Genomic DNA, 6,075 nt, shown 5'->3' on the forward strand with positions numbered 1-6,075 from the left:
CACTATGGAGAGGGTCAGAGGTAAGGGCTCAAGAGTGGCCCACATCTAAGTGTTGCCACTGGGCCCCCTAACACACTAATACAGCCATTTACTTCTTCTTATTTCTGTAAGGCTTCTGTAAGGCTTCAACTATACATATATATATATATATATATATATATATATAGGTAGATTTATTTATCACTGGATTATTAGAATTGTTGCAGATTTATTTTCTACTGATTTACTAATCCACAAATCATTTCAGTCATACATTTTTGTCTAGAGCAAACATGTTTTAGTTTTAGATTTGTTTCTCAGTATAACAACATCCATAAATAAATGTAATTGTGAAAATTACAAGATTATGGTATGTATGAAAATATTATGAACATTACAACTTAGTGTTAATAATGATCAACATTAATTAACTTAAGATATCACAATATTGAGATACTAAACGCATATTACACGATAATGCAGATGCTTTATCTGCTAAAAAATAATATCATCACAACTGTTTGTTTTATTTTTATTTTTATTTTCTTCATCTTTGGCAGGGTCATGCACAATAAAAAAATAAGTAGAAAAAGACAAAGAAACAATGTGTGTATACAAAACTTTTAGTATGCAAGCTTGAAGCACAACAATTTACATACATTAATCATTTTCTTGTAATTATGTATTCATATGTGACTGATAAAATAGTGAAGGCTTCCACCACCCTCTCTTTCTCTCTCTGTCTTGTCTCAGTGATATCATCCAGTTTTGATGGTTTATGGTTTCTTAGGTTTGGCTTTGGGGACCACTTTCACGTTGGTGGACACTGATGTGCCCCCTTGCAGGTTCTGGGCAGTGCAGGTGTATGTTCCCTGGTCCACATCTCTCACCTCGTCCACCAGGAGGATGGACTGAGACTGCTGTCGAGCCGCTCCTCCACTGACTGGACTGATGCTCTCTTGTGTGTATAGAGGCCTCCCAATCTGCAACCAGCACAGGTGCTCTGTTCAGTTTGATATATAAACACATACTGTACAGCAGTGGGAAGGGTTGAGCCACAGCAAGGGTGGAGATTTGGGGCTGGGGGTGGAGGATGAGCAGATTCATGTTTGTGATGATTCTCATTCATCCAGGTCTCAGTTATCCACGGTGGGTTAAAATCAAGGGCAAATGGACTTTTCGAGTATCTTCAACCAAGGCCAGTTGCTCTTCATTTATCCCACCTTGGATAATATGATTCATGAGGTGACATAAACAAATAGAAGTGCTCTGATGCTAGCAAGGCTATGTTGCTAACCTGAGACTTTTGTTTATTTCAATCGCTGATATTGTTAAAGATTAATAAAATTTAATCTCATAACTTTTGCTGAACTTTTTTCGGCTTCTGAAGGCATCGCAACAGCAAAAGTATGAGAACCACTGGTGTACAGCATGTGAGAAAAGTGACCTCTTCACAATAACCCCTTATGTTTGCAGCCTAAATATTTGTAAGTCAGATTAGTAAGTCATTAATAAATAGTTATAGGCCTGGATGCTCTGCAGTACATAGGTTAGATGCTTCTTAACTAATAACAAACTAGCTCTAAAAACGCAGTATGCTATAATAACAGAGGGTGTACCCCATCACTTCATTTGTCTCACAAATAACCGGAAATGTATTTTTTATGCATCTAAATGGCTTATTACTGATCTGTAGCGCATTAATAAATTATATATTATCATTATCAAACAGCCCTCTCTCCCTGAGCGTCTAACCTGCTGTCCTGGGTACTCCCAGGTGAACTCTACAACCACGTCCTGTTCTCCCAACACGGAGCAGCTGACACGCAGATTCTCCCCCACTGCCACCGAGCTTGACGAGGCCTGGATCACTGGAGCAGGAGGAGCCATGGGGTCTAATGGCAAATGGGGAATGTGAGTTACTTAACACCAAACATTTATTGATTCAACAGTGACTTGTATTAGTCAGCATAAGTCTAAAGTCTTAAAAATGTAAATGGGTACAACAATGCCGTCTTCAAGTAGTAGCACTACTTTATGTACAAGTGTGTAGAGAAAGCTACTCAACAACAAAAGTGCTTATCCAAACAGTTACTTCTAGTAGTGATAATCTGTCATTCCTTTTTCTGATTTATCGTTTAGTCTATAAAAGGTCAAAAATCTAAATCTACAATTAGAAAAGCTGAAGTACGAAAGTCGAAATACAGAGACTGAAAGAAGGTGAATTTGCATGCGGAATCAAGTTGAAGTGTCAAACGTTTGAATCAGCTGCAATGGAAGTGCGGAAAATAGTTGAAGAGTCAGTTGAAGTGTATGCAGAAAAAATGGCCTGGATGTGAAAGTCCTGAGAGAAATCACTGCCAGTTCAAGTGAATAAACTGAAACATGTTTTTAGTTGAAGTGTCGGCTGAAGTGTGAAGCACTGAAAGCAATTTGAGTAAACTGTGTTTGAACCGTGGAAATTGTGGGCGTTTGAATAGCTGAATAAAAAAAGTTTTGTGTGGTTGTGAAACCCTGAGACCTGAAAGGGTGTGAAGTGTTAGTTGGGCTCTAAGCATTGAAAGGAGTAGAACTGTCAGTTGTTTGTTTTGATCAACAGTCAAAAAGCACACAAACTGTATAAAAAATAAAAAAAAATCCTCACATTAGAAAAGTGGGAACCAACAGTATAACTACATGTTCATAATATTACTCTGCCTTCCTGTCTGATGCATGCTGGCAGACCCTTTGTCCCTGATCAGCAATAGGCAACACATTCATTTGTGATTTAGGGAACGGACGATTTCGTGGCAGCACTCACACTTCACGTAGATGAGCATGTACTTGGTGGAGCTCTGCCTCAGGTTGCCCAGATTGGCTTCACAGTACAACTCTCCAGCATGATAAGGCCGGGGTCGATGAATGGTGAAGCCCTTCCTGACATTAAAGGAGATTTCTGTCCCGTCCACCGCCACCTCCCTTTGTGGAAACTCGCGGTGCAGGGTTACTTTGGCCTCGGGTGACGTCACCTGGCAGGGGAGGAGCGTTGGCCAGTTGGTTCTCAGCTGAATCACCTCGTAGTAGTCAGACGATGGAACAAATAGTTCTTGTGGATCTGATTGACGCAGTGATAAGATATGGCAGACAATAAAATAACATGTGAATGTAAAAAGGCTACCTGGGGGTGAAATAAAGCAGAGGCCAGCAGTTTTGAAATGTGCATGGGTAAGCATCAATAAAGTTTATTCACTGTACCGGGAAAGAAGACAAAGACTTTGATAGCTTTGTCATACTCCTTCCTGCAGTCTGTGTCTTCACAGTACATAGGATACAGGTGTACTCCCCTGTGTCTGCACCGGTAGTGTTGACTAATGTCAGAACGCCATATCGCTCGTGTTGGACAATCCTGCAGAGCCAAAACAGTCAGAGAACATACTGACTCTCCAACAGATTTTCATTCATATCATTAGAAGGATAAATTGTACATGATTTATCAACCCCTTCGCTTACCTGAGCCTTCCATCATCATCCTCCTCCAGGTACGAGGGGACACTCCATTGCACAGGTTTACCCCTGCACCTCAACTCCAGAGTGTCTCCTGTCTGCACACTTATAGTTTCTCCCACTTTCTTGAACTTCCCCGGGTTTAGCACCTTTATGTGTGAAATGCAAATCATACAGTTCTACTAAAATATCAGATGCAGTCAATTTGTGTGTAATGAATGCTCTTTTAATATATCAAACGTTATTGTGTGCTAGATGAAATACCTGTGTGAGGAAGTTCTGTGCTGGGGCTGCTTGTTTAGCTTTGATTTTGGGTTTGGCTGTTACTGCTCTGGGCCCTTTATTTGTTGATTTCCCAAGTCTGGGTTTGCTTGGCTTCGACCTCCTCCCTGGAGTGGTCTTCTGTTCGTGGGAGTCTTTTTGACAATAAGCTACACAGGGTGCAAAGTACATGCATCTAAAGTTTGCAAATATAGATGCAGTTAAATGTTTAATGATATGAATAGAATGATAAGTAGTTACTGTCTTAAAAAAGATTGCTCTGTGTGGCAATGGTGTCTAGAATGAGCCATGTCATGCATTAGGCCAACAAAAATCTCCTCTCCTTAGTAAGTCTAGGAACACGTGTTCACAGAGCCACAAGTGAATAAAGTCACTTACCTAACTCGAAGATTATGGCACAAATAAGGAGAGCGCTCAGCAACAGCCTTCCCTTTGACCCAAACAAGTTCACCAAAGGCATGATTGATCACAGTGGGTTATCAAAGTGGTCTGTGGACTGTTAGTTTCTGCAGTTCAACATAGAGAACGTACTGCAAAAATCAAAAGCAAGGAAGGAGAGAGAGAAGAGGAGGAGGACAGAGACTGTGAAATGAGCTGTCAGCTGTTTACCAGAATAACACAAATTCCTCCTCCTGAGAGTGGCATTAGTACCCCAAATTCCTCCTGACTGGCTCAACGGAGGCTTTCAAGCCTGTCTGAACCAATGAGGGTCCAGAAACAGAGGGTCCTCCGCGTGGAATCGCACAGCCTGTTTGCTTAGCTGCTGGACTGGAAGTGTGCTAGCAGAGTCTGGCCCTCCAAAACACACCAAACAGCCCAGACAAAGACTGTGGCATGGTTATTACAAACATTTGGTGCCCAATAACCTTGTGTCCTACATATACTGATTGTCTTTCCACTGGGAAAACAAATCACAGGCTCAACCAGCTTTATAAAATGCACAAAATCATATTATAAAAATAATCATCTGCTTATCTAGTAAGGTATATTTATCTATTGCGAAAGGCATACAACTTTTTAATTTGTCATGCTTCATGTAATTTCATGCAAACAGCCTTGAGGTGCTTTTTAAGGTACAAGGTACAAGGCATTTTTATTTGTCACATTACAACAGGTTGTAAAGTGAAATTGAGTTTATAACTCCCTTCTGCTATGTAGCAGACACTATACAGTAATATAAAAGCAATAATAAAAATGGTAGACAGAAATAAACTATATGCATCGGAGCAGGACACCAACAATATAGTGTGAAACAATTCTATGAAAACAAGATATTAATGTGAATGCCCTCTAGTATTTAATGTGAAGAACTTGTTTTAGGCTATATAAATAAACTTGAATTGACTGGATATCTCTGTACTCACCAATAATCCTCTGACAAATTACATGTTTCTAAACAGGAAAAGAAATCAAGGTTTTGCATATTTGATTAAATCCACAGCATGCTGTACACAGTGAGAACAATGTAAACCTTTCCTTGTGAGTGACTAGCTAAGCCGCGATTTTGAACATGACACAGGTAAGCCGCTGTGAAAGGTCCTTTTGTTCCCTGTGAACTATAATGGGTAGTGAGCCTCTGGTAGTGGGTCTCTGGCACTTTTTCTGAGATAACGAGTGGAACTCTTTTCATCAACGTGCCCTTCAGAAAATTACCTCCAGATTGTAGTCGTGTTGAAAACCGGATTCTCTCTTTTTTATTATTAAGGAATACATTTGCAATATAATTATAAAACATGTACAGTTTCCATATTTACACACTAACATTCGCAAGATTATCTGTATCTACATTGTACATACAGTCTTACTCTATATTTTTATGTGTAAAAAACCCCTAACATTTAAAATTGAAACTAAAATGTTTAACATTTTACAATTGATATGAAAAGTGTATCTATGTTATTTAAGTGTTATAAAATTATAAATTATCAACAGTTTGAGCCCTTTTGTTCTTTTTCTTTTTAAACACAGGTGTAAACTACAAAGATACAGGCAGCATATACACGTCCAAAAATATGTCAGGCATCATTTCAGTGTTGACAATAAGAATATTTAGATAAATGACAAACTCCATCAACATGTAATAAAGTTTCAGTGTGGAATAAAAGTCTACAAGTTGGCACATCTCCATTTGTCTGCGCTTCAACACTGTACACCTGTCAGATATTGAACACTGCAGAAACAGTAGTTACACACTTAAAGCAGTTACTCACTGTAACATATCAATCTATTCCTCTCTGCTTCAGCCCAACTCAGAATTTTGCTTCTTTAATGGTGCTCTTTTCTATTCGTTCGCTGACTGTTTCAATCTTCATCTGGCCGGCCATGAGACGC

The 6,075-nt window shown here is 39.3% G+C and overlaps 1 pseudogene; it reads right to left on the reverse strand.

Moving 5' to 3' along the window:
- Positions 1 to 530: 530 nt before the first annotated feature.
- On the reverse strand, positions 531 to 4,517 carry LOC119883776 (annotated as a pseudogene).
- Positions 4,518 to 6,075: the final 1,558 nt, after the last annotated feature.

Source organism: Micropterus salmoides, unplaced genomic scaffold, assembly GCF_014851395.1.
Source record: "Micropterus salmoides isolate LMB-PRFRI ecotype aquatic unplaced genomic scaffold, ASM1485139v1 Ms_hic_scaffold_3028, whole genome shotgun sequence".
NCBI lineage: Eukaryota > Metazoa > Chordata > Actinopteri > Centrarchiformes > Centrarchidae > Micropterus > Micropterus salmoides.